Source organism: Dermacentor andersoni, chromosome 10 (genome assembly GCF_023375885.2).
Source record: "Dermacentor andersoni chromosome 10, qqDerAnde1_hic_scaffold, whole genome shotgun sequence".
Taxonomy (NCBI): domain Eukaryota; kingdom Metazoa; phylum Arthropoda; class Arachnida; order Ixodida; family Ixodidae; genus Dermacentor; species Dermacentor andersoni.
Genome location: NC_092823.1, coordinates 140730964 through 140745592, shown reverse-complemented (window position 1 = coordinate 140745592; position 14629 = coordinate 140730964). Strand labels below are relative to the sequence as shown.

The 14629-nt window shown below is 46.4% G+C and overlaps 1 long non-coding RNA gene across 2 annotated transcripts; it reads right to left on the bottom strand.

Moving 5' to 3' along the window:
* LOC129388151 (uncharacterized) lies at positions 1–9853 on the bottom strand. 2 transcript variants are annotated; one of them, XR_008615179.2, is made up of 2 exons: positions 9565–9853; positions 1–134 (listed from the first exon to the last, which is right to left on the bottom strand). It is a non-coding gene; the product is annotated as an uncharacterized lncRNA (long non-coding RNA). The 2 variants fall into 2 exon arrangements; XR_008615180.2 differs by lacking the exon at positions 9565–9853 and adding an exon at positions 8048–8798.
* Between the last annotated feature and the right edge of the window lie 4776 nt (positions 9854–14629).

Genomic DNA, 14629 nt, shown 5'->3' with positions numbered 1-14629 from the left:
TTGTGAAATGAGGAAAAATTAACGTTTATATTGTTTTTTGTAAATGCTCGTCGCGGGCTTTTTGTGCATTCATCCAGCGTTGTGGCACCAGGTAAGCAGCAGTTTCCGCAGGAAGCTCCACCAGACGACGTGAGCTGAAAAAATTACAAGCGTTATTTTGGTATTAACATGTAAGAATAATGCCTGTAGAGGCAAAGCGTGCGAAAGTGGTGAGTGGGCGGCATTACAAACAAAAGCAGTTCGTATTTACACACAGGGCGTAGAAAATACCTGACTCATCCCAAGCAATACCGTACATACCACAAACACATTCTAATTCCAAGCATTCCCCTCTTCCCAATACTTATTTCCTGCACTTTAATAGCACCAATGCGCGGGCAACGGCGCGTTTCGCGAACTTGGCTACAACCAACGCGATAGTACGCTACGAATACACAGAGGTGGCCACAACACAGGCTCTCAACCAGAGCATGCTGGACGCTCGCAGAATTCCTTCTACTCGCACTCAAGACAAAACGCGTGGGTGCCGTTCAGAAAACAGAATTTTCGAGTTACTAGTTCCTGGCGTTTGAGCTCCGTGGCTTATCTCTTGTGCGTTCTGCAGGCGCAAGCAACGCACTCCCGTGTTATCACTCTTGACGATTGCTCGTCGCGTTTTCGACAAGCGTGGGTACCGAAAGAAGGCTTAAGCCTGTTTCACATGATGCGATTTTCGTCGCACCGGAAGTGCGATTTCCGTCGTTTGCGATGAAAATCGCAGTCGCAGTGCCGACCCCCCGATTTTCGGCTGCGACCAACCGGTTGGTCGCACAGTCGCACCGTCGCACCGATCGCTGCGATTTTCCGTCGAAATTGCGCGGAGAGCTGTCAACGGAGCTATTTCGCCGGTTTGTTTTGGAAAATGGCGTCTCGTACGACAAGTGCAATGCACGCAGACGTGGATCGTCGAATTCGGTACGTACGCGAAGGGAGAATAAAAAACTTGTACCGCAGATTGCATTCTCCGATTGCTATGCGTTTGTTGACACGCTACACAGCAAACGAAGTGCATTTTCACGTTTGCTTCGTACGCCTTTGCGAGTTGTCAGTGCTAACAGGTGTTCGATCCCCAGCAGACGACGAGGTCGTCACAATTTTCTTTTGTTGAGTAGCATGCAAAAATCGTGCTTACGGAGCAGCTTGAATTATTTCAACCTCGGCAAATGACAAGACAGCAAAGTACCCGAAGTTTCAACGTTGCGCTGAACGCGGTACCGTTCAGTTGCATTTTCTTGTCGGTTTTCAAGCATGAATTTCCCGATGCATCTTGAAAGCTTATCTTGCCTCTTATTAAATTTGACAGAGCAAAAGTGTAGGCTATCGTAATGAATTTGCTACGATAGCATTAAATCCGTGGTTTGAATAAAATATTACATGCACGTTAAGTTGCACCTCTTCTCTGGAGAATTTTTTTTTTCCTTGCACAGAAACCAATAAACATAGACTATGTTGCGGACTTTGTATCCTTACTGCATCTGTATGAACACTTGCTCTGGAAGGTAATTAACTGTACAGCTAGTAGATTAATTAAATTGCTTGCTATAGTGGCAAAGTGACGACGTACCCTCCTGCACAATTATGTAGAACTCGTGCAACAATGCGAAAAGCAGGCAAACGGCCTGTTCTTGTGGGGATAAAACAGTATAAAACGACACGCTGAAGAAAAGTAAATCAAAACTGTGTAGTGAAGTCAGCCAGTACAAGCAGTTCTTGCATGTTCACAGCTGATCAAGTGTGCAGAAACATTCATGCCTTACATGTTTCTAGTAAGTTTCTAATAAGTTTGTGATCACATATATTAGTGTGTAAACCCATATAACGATATCCGCTGCGATTACTATCTTTATAAGTAATGAAATAGCATGCTACTTGCAAGAACATACATAACCCGAGGATTTTAGAACAAATTTCTGCATTTCAACTATACACAATATGTTGTTTATTCAATAAAAGACCACAAACTGGGCTTTTTTTGCAATGACAAACTTATTCCAAACTTTACTTACATATAGGGAAGAAAAAAAATTAGACAGAAATATTGTTCTTCAATTTGTTCACCTGCCACTGTGGCTATAGCAACCTGCTGCTAACACAAGGCGAGGGGTTGATTTGCCAGCCATGGAAGTCGCATTTCGATGGGAGTCGTAGGTGAGAAAAAAAGCTCTTGCACTTAGGTTTAGTTCACCTTTTATTGAACCCTTACACTTCAAAATGCTATTGCATAGGGGGGCATGCTTATGCAAAATTTAACACCAATAGAAAGCAAAGGGCGGAATTGTAAAACCATCTTTCGTGATAATTCGAGTGTGTAAATATTCATTGCATCAATATGTATTGTTCAACAGCACTGCACAAATAAGCATGATCAGGTATAGCAAGTACTCTGTCAGGAAGCTGGTTCTACAGATGTATAAATGTCAAGGCATGAATGCTCATACTACGTCGCACACATAGCACAAAAAAAATTTTTTTCAAGAGTTGTCCCTTCTGGCAGATATGAGTGGGCCATAAGCAGCAGAAACTTTATTGCAGGACATTGTGTAATGCCGCTTATGAAAGAATGAAGAGAGTGAAGAGGCTTTTAACAGCAGTAGCTCATGCTGCTCTAATAAGAGGAACGATGAGCAAAAACATTTCTGGTAGAGCACTTAAACAGTAACTTTCTGAAAGACAGAAAATTCCAGGTGAGAGTTGGAGGTACATTAGGCCCATACACACCAACAACACAGGCATACTACAAGAAACACTAAAGCCTATGGTGTATTACAGTCTATGGGAAAGCTATCTTATACAGAAATCAAGAATGATGCAACAAGCCCTCGACAACACTGCAGACTTTCTTGGCCAGTCTGGCCTCGCTTTCTGATAAGTCAGCTCATATCGACGTTGACAAAAAAAGAAAGACTAGAATCAAGAACTACCCGAGATTGCACATTGTGATCCACATAGCTGGACAAATATGCCCGCAAGTCAACATCCACAAATCCTCAGCTAGTGTAAGCCCATGACGGCAGAGCCAGCACGTGGGTGAAACAATTATGCAATGCCTGGGCGCAACTTCCACACCTGGTGAAAAGAATAATCTCGAAATAATGGGGGTGGACGAGTGGATACTATAGAAAATCACAGATGCTGTGCTTGTGTCCAAGGTGTGGTACAGTATGCATTACCAGCAGCACACAAAAAAGACAACTCATCGAATACAGGCATCGGGTAGTAATAACAGGTCTTTCCAACTGTACCATGCTTGAAGACCTCTATGAGAAAGAGCTAACGAACAAGCACCTAGACAGAGTAGGGTTGCAGCCTGCAGCACAAATTCTTTGTCTCAAGAGCTCAGAACCTCGTCCCAAGATACTATGCCAGCTAGCATATGAGATGGAAAGACGACTACCCCTCCCTTCAGAAACAACCTCGGGAGTACCTGAACTTGAAACAAAACAGGCCCATACCGTGGAATATGGGGGCAAACAAATAGGCCAGGAGACTGTATGCAACTGCCAAACACACAGAGGAGGTTGCTAATCATGAAGATGCAAGCAAACATAAGGCACATATAGTACACTGATCTGGCAATAGCAGTGTAACAGTAGTATGACACTACATAAACTTAAACCCCATATAACGTTTCGACAAGTGGACTTGTCTTCTTTAAGGTCCACGTGTGGAAACGTTGGCTCCTACTTTCACCTTGTTCTCATGTTGCTCATCGTCTTGAATTTCCATCTCCTGCCTTCCCCGAGTTTTCCCCAGAAAAAGAAAGACATCTTTGAAGGATAGATAAAATTGGTGCTTGATGCAGCCAAACATAAATAAATATGCTACAGAAAGAAAATAGAGAAAAATTCCAAGTGCAGGAAAAAATCATTACAATTGCCAATCCTGCATGCCGGCACCTTTCAAGAAACACTGTTGTTATTCCAATAGACAGACTGACAGCTTGCTTATGCAAGCACATTCTTCCAGTTCCTTGCCATTGGGAAAAAAATGAGTTTCCTGGAAGGTAGCCACATGCACACTTGGTGATCACAATGTCTTTTCCCCTGGACTTGTATATTTATATGTATTTTCTCCTTTTTTCGCTTTTATGTTTGGTTTCACCAAGCACTAGTCTTTATCAGGTTTTATTGCTGTACTACTTCGTGGTAACCTTTATAGATCACTGCATTTTCACAATAAACCTTTTAATTAGAAGTTAGCATACCCTGTTCTTACTGCTTCACACTATACATTCTTGCTACATTGGCCAAATAAAAGATTTTATAAGGTATCATGAGGGCCATTAAAGTGACTTGTTGCAGTCTAAAAAAAAAATATGAATAGCCTGGCTGCAAATGGCACCAGAGAACACATAGGACAAACAAGAAAACCGAGATGATCTAACAACCAAAAGTTTAATGTACACACCGAGTAAATGCTCGCTGACAAGCAATAGACTGAACATACACAAAAAGGAGAAGCAAAAATGCATGTGCGTTTCCTGACAGGAAATGCATCCATTTCTAAAGGAGGCCGTGCTGACAAGATTAACCCAGCATTTTTAGATTTACAGCTTCCGTAATTTCTCTAGGCAGCCGATCTGCACAGAATGCTAGCTTCCTCTACAATGCACGCTCAGATGTGGAGAGTGCATTGTAGAGGAAGAAGCTAGCATTCTGTGGAGATCCGCTGCCTAGAGAAATTATTGATGCTGTAGATGCAAATACACTGGGAGAATCTTGTGTCAGCATGGCCGCTGTTACACTTTCAGAGATGGATGCGTTTCCTGTTGGGATCTGTATGGACACACATCAGATCTTGCTTCTGCTTTTTGTATAAATTCGATTTATTGCTTGTCGAACAGCATTTACTCGGCATGTTCAATAAACTTTCATTTGTTAATACACCTCATGATTGTCTTGGTCTCTAGCAGAAAGGCGTTCATTCTTTTTACAGTGAAGCTGTATATGCCTAGGCGAAACACTCATGGTCCGATCCCAAAAACCCTAGTGTAGGGATATGAGCCATTGCATTCGTCTTGCATGATGGACGGAGACATTTCTTGTTGGGTAGACATAGAAATGCTTATGCATTTCAAACATACATATCTGCGTATTATTGCAGGGAAGGGACACAGAGGGGGATGGGGTTAAGACAAGATCATGATGTCATTATTATCACAGCAAAGGTGTGGTGGGCCATTGGCTAGACAGATAGTGACGTCGTTTCTCTCTAGCAGCAGTCTCTCCGACTTCCCAATAGGTTCGAAAATGTGTCCCTGTATTTAATTAAATGAAATGTGCAGCCCCAGTGTGTCACTTCGTAACTACAGTGCATAACTGAGTCATAAACATTATGATTAATGCATTACAAAACACAAGTGCGTAACATAATTCAGAAAGACTTTGATGGACCCGCTGGATTAACACAATGAACCACTCCATTGCACTTTCTATGATGGTGATCTTGCAAAGTGCAATGTGTGGCATTCCAAATAAAGAATGTGATAAACCCAAGCCAAACATGTGCATAACCTCATTAAGAAACGCAGACATAACCAATAATACAGAAAGACTTGAACAAACCATTGGAATTAACCCAGTGATAAACACCGGGGCTGCACATTTCAGCTTTGCTGGTTCACCGTCTCTACAGGGTGCATGGGCAGTAACTTTTTCTGTTATTGTTTGTTAAGTATTGTATAATGTTGTGCCAGTAAAACACGTTGGGCTAGTTGGTGCAATGTGTTGGTACTGCTTCTTTTGCTGGTTTTTTTCTTAATGTTGTGCCCTTCTTCCTTTTGTAACAACTTCTTTATTCCCCCTTGCATAATACTCCAACCTTGCAGCCTGCGAGGTATATAAATAAATAAGTACATAAGCACGTCATGCATTCATTTTGTGCGTGGAACAAAAACGCATTGATAAGCTTAGACATATAGTCATTGCTTCACACTTTCGAAATGAATAATTATAGCTTGCTATCGACATTGAAGCAGCCTTTCGACAGCTAGAAAAGGAATCAGTTTTTCCAGCTCTGAACATTGAATTGCACGAAATGCAAGCAGGCATAAAATTCTGCCAATACAATCTGTTTAGGAATACCAAATTGGAATAAACATTGAGGCTTGCATTTGTGCTTTCTCTGGCTGAGCAATCTAGTTTGAAATGACTCCCATAAGCATGTCGTAACAATGTTGATCTAATACAGACTAAATGCATGACTAGCTCAAGAAATCTGGATGATTGCTATATATTACAGTGAAGAAACTATAATATCTAATAACATTAATAATATAATAATAATATTTATTTCCACAAAACAGGCTAACCGTGAGAGGCGTGCGAGGCTGAGCTGAAAGCTGAAAAATTCTACGGCAAGTGCGCCTGCCGTGGGCCTACGATCCTGCATTACGAATAGCGCGTATTGATATGGTCTTCTTGTTAGAAGTTCCGAGTATACTACCAGCGCGAGACACGGGACAACAAAGTGGACGAGAAGCGTGTCTTTTAGAATGCTATGTTACAACGTACAGGTTTCTACAAAAGTGACGGTAACTGCTCGAAACATTTGATGCGTCGGCTTTTGCGCCTTTAGAAATATTTAGAGAGGGCTCCCACATATATATTCGCAGCGCAAGCACGGCGATGGACGAACCAGGCTAGCGCTAAGGTTGAATTTCACAACACAATTTTCATTCCACGTCGTAATCACACAGATCGTTTGAGGCTTCGTTCAGGGGCACACGCGGGCGTTCGGGTTGGTGCTTCTTGTTGCGTTTGGCGTAAGAATATGGCTAGGAGCAGGCACCACATATGCGCAATGACGGGCAATATACACGCATCATTTCTCCAGAAGCTGACGCCGAGCACGGGTAGCGCGAGGAGCTTGTTGGGCCGACACGACAACTTCGTGGCAGCCGAATTCCGAATACTGCATATACGGTGAGGGTAGCTATATGAACTTGTCGATAGGTCATCTTGTAGATTGTTGTAGCGCAGGCAGAACGAAACGGTCATAGAATGTAGATAAGACAACACACAGCGCTGAACCACCTGCGAACAGCTGTTTACGTGCGCGATGTCGCACTGAACTACAGAAACCGCCGTCGCGCACCCCAAGACAAATCTTAACTAACGTTTTTAAATTAGTAAACGTACATATTATTTGCTTCTAATCAAGAGAAGTCAATAATATTATAGTGTAAACGTTTTATTCACTACAATAAAAGAATTATGCAGCGTGTGCCACGAAGCCGAACGAGACCCTGGCAGTAAGCAACCCTGGGCGTCGCACCAGTCGCATTGTTGAAATCGCAATCATGTGAAATGAGCCCTCTAAAAATCGCATTGCGACGCGTGCGACAGCACCGATTTTCGTCGTTGCAGTCGCAGCATGTGAAACAGCCTTTAAATTGTTGCGGGGACATAAAAATTGCCACAAACTTGTCGCAGTAAGATTCAGTACGCGCCAAACTAACTGTCACCATGGCAGAGCTGCTTTTCGCTGCGTCACAACAGGCGCGGCGAGCGGGCCTCATAACATAAAAGTATCGAAAATAATTTGCAACAATGTTGGGCGTCAGAGAAAGAAAAGCGCCATGAACTTGTCAGTGCATTAAAGCGCGAAACCGCGCACCACGGCCGAGCTTATTTTCGCTAACCGAGTCACAGCGCCAGGCGCGCCCACTGCGCTCGAAAGGTAGCCCAAAAAGTAATGAAATTAGTTTCAATAATGTTGGCAGTCAGAGAAAGCGCCAAAACTTGTCGCAGTAAAACTCAGTGCCCGCGAAACTGCGTCACAGCACCCTGTGCGACTAGCGTGCCCAAAAACTACCGAAATTAGTTAAAATAATATTGGGGCTTATAGGAAGCGTCGCAAACATCTGCCAGTACGATTCTTTAATTCAAATTAACTGCTCCACGACGGCCACGCTGTTTTTCGTTAACAGTGTCACAAGTCTAGCCTAGGTGCCGGGCAGTAAGCCTAATTGCTTGTAGGTCGCAGATTGTCGAACAAAGTTTCTCACCTTGCAGTAGTCCAATAGTGCAGTGCTGCCATGTCGAAGTTCCGAATGAACGCAATAATTCGCCGGGAGGCCACCAAACCAGGCTAAATCCCAAAATAGAAAAACAGGCAGACGGGTGCCCGAGCAGTCCAACGCTCAGATGCGCGGCCGGTCTCTCTCGCTTCGGCGGTGTGTCTGTCGAATGACGCAAACATCTGGCTCGTCATTCGCCGGTTCGCCTGTCGCTAGGCAACCGAAGTAAGCCGCAAAGTTTAATTTAATTTATACGCAGATATTTTTAATTTTTGCGGGAAAGAATAAAGAAAATAAAACAATTTCTGTTAATCTCATTTAACATTCTTCTTTTTTTCGATGCTCGCGGCCCCAATTCGTCGATGTTAATACTATAGCGTGACGTGTTTCCTGTTTCCAATTTTCGCCGAGTGTCCGCTCTTGTTCAATCCCTTTCTCTATGATACTATGGACGCGCCGGCGGGCGCAGTGTCAACACCTCAGTACATTCGTACACCGTGGGCGCGACGCATGCTCGGGGGGCACTGCACACGCCACGAGCGGGGAGCAAGCTGACGTCACGCGTCGTCATAGCAACGGAGAGAGCTGACGTCACACCACCTGCTAAGCGCCGCGCCGGCTCTGGGGGAGCCACGGCATACGCGACGAGCGGTTAGACCTGGCGTAGTATTAGACAGCTTGAGTTATACGTACGTAGAGACTTCACGTACGCAAACGTGAAGAGCCTACGAACCTTACGTGCGCGGTATCTGAAACGCTTTTAGCTACACGTACGCGACGCGCGCCAAGAGGGACCACGTAGCTCCATCTATCGGGAAATGTGAACACGGCGGTAGCCGATTCAATCCTGTCGCCGTGTTTCCATGCAAGCGGTCTGCGCGCGCACGGCCCGCTATCATTGTTCGTGATCTCGCGAAACTCCCGCGCGAAGCTGTCTATGTGCGCAACAAACGCACGCAAAGCATTGAATCTCACGTAGTCCGTGAGACCAGCGCGCGGCCGCTACGTTCTACTCATGCGCACTGCTTACACGTAGAAGCTCTACGTACGTGCAACTAAAGCTGTCTATTGCTTTCGCAATAATAAATATATTAGAAAGGCGGGAAGCCTGAGAAGAACAGCTCTAAACAGCTGCTCCGAAACATCCGAAACAATACGGCACCCTCCCTCCCCACGAAACCGGCAAAAATGGCGGCGAGGCGGGTGATTCCGGTACGTCTCCAGTTTCACCCTCGAGCTCGCGAGGGTAATGGGCCCGGCGTCAAGCATCAGCTGATCAACTCAACAAGGTCTTACTCTTTCTGTTCGCTGAGGTCGTGCACAATTACGAAAACCGCTACAATACCCGCCTCTTGTTTAGATGAAGCACAACAATTGGGCGCGAGTTCGGAGAGATGACAAAAGCGCAATAGCTTCTTTTTTTATTTAAGTGCTTAAAATTATGCGCTTTATAACTCGAAGAGAATGAATAGAGCAGTGTACATATTAGTTTCATATGTACTCACATTTAGAAGCCCTGCTGTGCGTTCTCAAGGTTTGTACCGGCGAACCGCATTCCTTCTTTCCCCGGTCAGCCGTCTCAACTCCGCACAACATACCCTCAAAGTTTCGTCGACGAACACCACAAGGAACACAAGAGTTTTGGAGCACATCGATATGTAAGCTGCCGAAGAACAGGAAGCAGCTTGTCTTGTCGAAATGTCCAACCGGTCCACGACCAAATAACATGACGCAACCGTTGCGCGGCAAATTTATCCCTTCACAAGACCATAGCCACACAGTAGCGACCGCCAAGCCCGGTGTCTCCGCCGCTTCTGTAAGCACCGAGTGCGCGCCAAATCACCGGCCTGGCTCTTGAGTGCCGTGTGCAGGCGTTGTCTTATTGGTTAACTTGAGCCACGAGATCTGCCGCTTCGCTAGTCGCACGAAGAGAGTTTAAAGGAAGGTGCTGCTGCTCGTGCCATCGTTAACGCCTGTCCTTGAACTCGTTGACCGTGCCAGCTACCTCGGCTTTGGCGGGAAAAGGCAGACTCTGCACGTTTTCGTTTCGGTGGGAAAAGGTGATTATGGCGCGAATATGCAGAAGTAGATGTTTGATGGTGACATTGAGCGCTGTTTGATTGCTGAATATTTCCAATACATCGGCGTTTATTTCTTTAATGAAAATAAAGGAACGAGATGTAGTCACCCTACAATGATGACGCCTACTCGTTTTCGTTTCGACTGGCCCGTTCAATTACTTAATGCATTACTAGTCACTGTGTTCGTTCTATAGAAAGTGCGATAACAAGGAAAATTTCTGTTTGTACTGGCGAAGACGTAATCGGGAGTACGTTCTTAAACAAATGTACACTCTTAGGGTCGTATCTTGCCACACAAGAATAATCGTCATCTGTCTTGCTTGCGGTTCCTTTCTTGAAAACGCTGTGTTCGCTAATTTCCTGTCGAGAATGCTCTGTCATGGAGATAACGCGCATGCCGTTCGTGACTTGGAAGGGCTGGGCTCACAGCGTCTAAGAAAGGAAATGCGGACGAGAAAGATGACGATTATTGTTGTGTGGCAAGATACGACCAAAAGGGTGTAATTTTGTTTAAGTATCTATGCACTAGAAAACAACTCTTAATCGGTCTGTTGTGTGTTGTAATATCTTCGAACTGGCAACGCTCATAGTGTGCGCGACAGTGTGGCCGCTTCCTTTGGTTTTATCCCGGCGTATTACCTTTGTTTGTTTTGTGTATACAGGGTTTTTTTAGCTGCACCAAATTTGTAAGATTAGAAAAACCTAAATAACGGTAACGTTATGTTTACTTTTCGAGTGTATGGATTGGCGGCCTCTAGATACAGAGCAATTTCCGCACTTACGTGGACAATTAGCGAAGTTACGCTAATTAACATAATTTCTAATTATCAACAATACGTGGCTACAGCAAACCAGTACTTTGGGGCCCATCCCCGACACTACCTATGCTAACGATCAAATTTTGAATAGCGGAGTTCATTTGGGAGCTAGCGAACAATTAATTCCGCTTGGCAGGTTCCTTGACACCGAAACTGGCTGGAAAAAGTGCGTCTGTCTCGTCGATGTCGCCTCCCCCCCCCCCCCTCCCTTTCATCACGTCTCTGAGGTCACCGCTGGTCCGGCGCCGCAAGTAGCTTGCGTTATCTCCTTGCTGTCTGCAGCTTTGGCCTAGCGCTTCAATGCCGGCGGGCCGCTAAATTTACTTCGTCATTCCGTTTGGCGTCACGTGTGTGTCTATGCACTTCCACCGACGAAATGCCGTTTCAGGCTGTGGATGAAAACGACGTTTAGTCAAAATTCGCTTTCTTCGGGAAAGCTATCTCGAACGCGTGCGCTCGAGTTGTGTAAATGAAAACGCGCAAACTAAAACAGATATGAACATAACTCACCGAGTGAAGGGGAAAAAAAAGAAAGGAATACTACTACTGCAGCAATGACAACCTGCTCAATGAACCCGGAGTTTAGTGCACTCAACAAAGCTTTAGTCCTGGAAGCCACTGCTCAGCAAGCTACTTGTTAGCAGACTTGTACGTATTTCATACACACATACACACAAAGTGTTGTTCCAATCACATGCCTTTAAAGGAACTGTTCAAAATGATGGCCATTCGTGGCAACACACATCATCAACCTATCTTTCATGCAATCAAAGACTCGCTTGAGCATTGCAGGTTGAATTGCAGCACATGCAGCAATGATCCTTGCTTTGATGTAAAGCAGTGATTTGGGCTTGTTGGTAAGACATCCTGAAGCTTATAGCGCGTTAAAAAGACAAGGACGAAAGTGAGACGTGAAGCCAACGTGCGAATGTTAGGGTTGTGTTTTCAGCTTCTACAAAATTGCAATGCCTGTGCAGACTAACCAGACCAGACCTCTCTGATAAGCGCACGTGCAAAAAGAAACTCCAGGAACCGTTTGTTGAATGTGTGGAAGAAGTTGTTTACGACCTTCCTTTAAAGTGTGGGGAGAACTACGTGGGGCAAAGCGGAAGGTGCCTCAACGAGCGTTTAACGGAACACCGGTATAATGTAGCAGAAAAGCGGGGTGGGTTCCTTGACGCCCACTGCAGGCATTGCAGCTACACTGTCGCCGGGGTGGATGATGGTGACCACTCGACGTGTGCTCCAGTATACAGAGACTGCTCCATTGTGGGAAAAGCCCGAGGTAGGAAAACTCGCGAAATTATAGAAGCAGAAATGATTGATAGGCTTGGCGATAACTGTCTAAACCATCAATTGCCCTTTCCCGCAAAGAGTTATCGTACCTACGCGATAGTGTGTAAGGTTTTTTTTCCAAACAGCGCATGTATGATGTACGCGAAAAAGTTGTATATATGTATGGGTCCCTTGCTCGAAATAAAGATTGTTGCAAATAGCGCCTGTGTGTGTCACGTCTCACTTTCGTCCTTGTCTTTTTAACGCGCTATAAGCCTCACCTTGCTTTGAGGTCTTCCACAGTGGCGGGTTCAGTGGCGTAAACAACATTCTTCACGTATCCCCAGAAGAAGAAATCTAGAGGGGAAAGGTCTGGAGAGCAATAATAGTAAGTGACTTTGAAGTGGGAAAAGAAGAGATAAGATAAGAAAAGGGATAAGAGAAGTACCGTAACTGTCTCTCGCTTAGGAGGTCACTTCAACAGTACTGCACGGGGGAAGGGGAATAAAAGAGTGAAGAGAAATAAAGATGGAAGAGGGAAACGAGCGTAAGGCCGTGAAGAAAAACAAACAAAAAGAAGCGTTAAACGGGGCCTGTGGCCGCGTGTAAAGGTTCGAGGACTCAAAGAACTCAATGAGAGCTGGAAAGGCTCTTTTGGGTAAACCCGAAAAATCCCTAGGAAATAGAAAGTCCTCAGGACGGGCTGTGGGGAGTCCTATGCGTCGTGTTGCACCTGGGTCGCAAGCCCCAAGGGTAGCGTTGGCCTGGCGGCCTGGGGCACAACTGGAAGCATCCGAAGGTCCCGGCAAAGCATGAGTCGACTGCTAACAGAACGACTTGTTTATTCTAGCATCGCAAAAGAGCGGGCGGTCAGGTCGACCGAAGTGGAGAGACGGGAGAGCACGTTACTCGACAGAAGAAATCGGAGCCTCTCTCCTGGCGTCCGGGGGCAGCTGCTTTTATACTCTCGGAGTCGCGGGCAAGAAGGAACGTCTCTGGATGAGGCCACGTGACGGCGGCGCTCGGGCACGTTGAGACTAGAAGGTGACGCATCCGCCGGGCCGGCGCCGGTCAGACCTCCTCGCTTCACACTTGGGGAGCTCCTCTCCCCGGCTGCCGCGCCTTGACAAGCGTGGGCACCAACATGCACACACACACACACGCACACACGAAGACACGTGGCATTGAAACATGCCTGGACGCGCTTGGCGGGGAGGCGTTGCGGCAGCGCTGAACGGGCCAAAATGTCCGCCGCTTTGAACGAAGCCCCGGCGTCCGTTGCATCCGCGCCGGCTATACCGCGCGTCGTAGGCGAAACGTAACAGTCGATAAGAGGCGATTAGGGTTTCTCGAGCTGAGCTGTAAGCCGCGCAGTCGAGAAGGATGTTTGCGAGAGTTTCATCAACGCCAGCAGTGCAGTTCTGGCAAACGGAACTGACTGCGCTTGAATGGCGAGAGATCCGCTCCGCTGTGTTGAAGCAGCCAATGCGGAATAAAAGGGCGCTATCGACCTGTGAGAGTCCCAGTTTTGGTAGCGGCCGGGGTGGAACGCCAGCGGCGACGCGATTGTCAGGGTGTTTGCTTCTGAATGCATTTGAGACCAGTTGGCGTGCAGTGTCAAACAGGGAGACGAAGTTGGTATAGGGCGTGACATGAGAGTGAGCCTCTTTGGCGAGGTGATCGGCTCGTTCATTACCATCGATTCCGACGTGCGAAGGAACCCATTGGAAAAAGCCAGCCACAGTCGGGGGCGAGTTTCACAGGTGAGTGAAAGTCAGATGTGCTCCGTCCCATGCCAGAGTGGGGGAGAGAGTGAAAGCGCGTGACGAGCTTTTGCCCCTGCGGCGTGCGTTGTAGAGGCGTTGGTTGCATAGGTTGGTTGTAGGCGCTCGACGATTCCACTCTAAGTGAGTGGGGGAAGTCTTTGGCTTCCTCCAGAGTGGGCCCTACTTGAGAAGTGCGCGGGGGGGGGGGGGGGGGGGGGGGGCATAAATCTGGCGGATGACTGTTCTGTGTTGCATGTCGAGTGACTGCAACTAAGCAGGTTTGAGAGAGGCCGAGGGGAGACCGTATAGGATTCTCGAGGAGGCAACCGCATTGTATACTCTGAGAGAAAGTTGCGGAGAGCATCCGCGGCCTGAGCTAGGAGGGAACGCGCGGCCCTGGCAACTTTGATGGCGGTCTTGCCGGGAGCGGCCACAGCCGGTCTGAAGCTAAGACGGTGGTCTATAAGGACAGTTGGTTCTTTATTCTATGATAAGGACGCCAAGGTAGCGAACTTAGCGAGCCCACGGGAGAGAAACGCCACATATAGACTGAGACGAGGAACCTGAAAGCGCGCTTTAAGACGAGGGTGTACGAGTAGGGCCACGGTTTTGGTAGGTGATAGGTTGAGG